The sequence below is a fragment of the Carlito syrichta genome, unplaced genomic scaffold, assembly GCF_000164805.1.
Source record: "Carlito syrichta isolate Samal-C Ts95f unplaced genomic scaffold, Tarsius_syrichta-2.0.1 Scaffold47750, whole genome shotgun sequence".
Lineage (NCBI taxonomy): Eukaryota > Metazoa > Chordata > Mammalia > Primates > Tarsiidae > Carlito > Carlito syrichta.
The window spans coordinates 42551-44884 of record NW_006991846.1 but is presented as its reverse complement, the minus strand read 5'-3'; positions in this window follow the sequence as shown (position 1 = coordinate 44884).

Below are 2334 nucleotides of genomic sequence, written 5' to 3'. Positions count from 1 at the left end.
TCAGTATGTAAAATAATACTATTAACTCATTATTTGGTGGGTGATAATATTTTGTGTAGTTCTACATTTCTCTTTTTTTGAGTTAGAGTCTCATTCTGTTGCCCAGACTGGAGTGTAGTGGCACGCTCCTGGCCACCACAGCCCCAACCTGCTGGGCTCCGGCAATCCTTCTGTCTCAACTGTCCAAGTAGCCAGAACTACAGTTGCTCGCTACCATGCCTGGCTAATTTTTGATTTATTGTAGAGACGAGGTCTCACCAAGTTGCCTGGGTGGGTCTCTAACCTGCGGGCTCAGGCAGTCCACTTGCCTCGGCCTCCCAAATTGCTGGGATTACAGGCTGAGCCACTGAGCCCAGCCAGTTCTACATTTGTTAATTAACAGTTTATGATTCACAGTATTGCTTGAATTTTAAATAATCATTTCAAAGTACAATAAAGTCATCAAAAATAATAAAGAATTTAAAATTTAAAAAAAGGAGAATGCCATTGCATCCCACTATGTATTGAAAACACAGTGACTAGCAGCACATGATGGGATCTGTTCTAATATTTTAAAAAAGATTTTTAATTCGTTAAAATTTAAGTAGCCACATGTGACTAGTGGGAACCATTTTGAAAAGCATTAGACAAGATGTTCTGTTAGTAAAGCCTCTTTATTGCTTGAATTTGGGTGTGGTAGTATCATGTTGATGCCTGATAACTAGGTGCAGAAACACAAGCCAGCCTAATTTTTTTTAAGGTCCTTTGTAGCCCTGAGATCTTTATATTTTATAAGTAAAGTGTCCCTGAAATTGTTGTGCCTAGTTTTACATATGCCCTTTACATCTAAAAATCTGCATAGGAATACTTGGAACAATGGTTTTAAAATCTGGCCAATAAGATCATTACAATTATCTAGTGACCTGTTGCACTTATTTTTATTAAATTTTTTTTCTAAAAAGTTCTCAATTATTTTCCTGCTATGGAGACTATCTCTGCCCTTCTACAGGTGCCAGCTTTCTGTCATTGGCTTATCTAGACTCTGATTCCATTTCTTCTTTTGTGTCTTTCACCATGTTTTCGGGCATCGGAGGACAGTGCCAAAGTTTCTGTTAATGAATTTTAGTTTATCTCGAACATCTGTTTAAATGATCACTGCCTACACAACTCCCAGTTAAATTATACATGAAGTATATCCTCTTTCATAGCCAAAAATGCTCAGTAAAGTTGTCTTAAAAAAATAGGGGACAGCCCTTTCTTTAGCGATCAGAAGGTCCTCAAAGGTCCCATGTGGCTCAAACTGAAACCAATTTTTTCCCTCACTGGACAAATTTCAGTCTTTTTGAGGGACTTTGATATCGTTTGAGTAGGTAATTACTGCTCATGGAATCCAGTTCTGAAGGTACAAATGAATTTAGAATGCAAAATAAGTCTCCCTCAGCCCTGTCTTACCTAATTCCTCTTCCCAGAGGCAACTTTTCTTATTAATTTATTGTGGAGCTTTTCAGAGATAGTCTATACAAGACATATGCACATATATGTATATTGTTAAACCCACATTGTAGCATAAAATATATGCTGTTGTTTTAACTTGGTTTTTTATAGTTAGGGATCATTCTTTTGCAGTACACAAGAAGCTGCTTCATCTTTTTTAAAGGGTGCATAGTACTGGATTTCTCATGAGTATACCAAAATTTATCTAACCAGTCCTTATTGATGAGTATTTAATAGCAGTTATTAAATTGCTATTAAAATAACAGCTGCAATAATATATTTATTTTTGTATCATTTTTAACATGTACAATATATCTATAGGCCATAGTCTTAAATGGAATTAATAGGTCAAAAGATATGTGCATTTTAAATTTTGATGGATATTGCCAATTTGTTTTACCTTAATACTGTAACAACTACACATCTACCAATAATACCTTCATCAACAGCAAGTTTTCTATTTTTTTGATCATTGTAAATCTGATATGTAAAATTAGTGTCTCCTAGCTTCAGTTTGCATTTACATTATTATGAGTGAGGTTGAAGATTTTTAATATATTTAAAGCCTAATATATTTCTTTTTATGTATATGGTCTTTTTATGACTGTCGACCATTTTTTTTCTCAATTGAGATATTTTACTGTTTGCAGAAACTCTTCATATATAAAGAAAATTAGACCTTTGACTTTAATAATGCTGTAACTTTTCCTTTAATTTTTTCTTTTTTTTAGTTGGAGTCTCACTCTGTCGCCCAGACTGGAGTGCAGTGGCCGCTCCCGGCCACCGCAGCCTCGACCTGCTGGGCTCCGGCGATCCTTCCGCCTCAGCCTTCCAAGTAGCTGGAACTACAGGCGCGCGCTA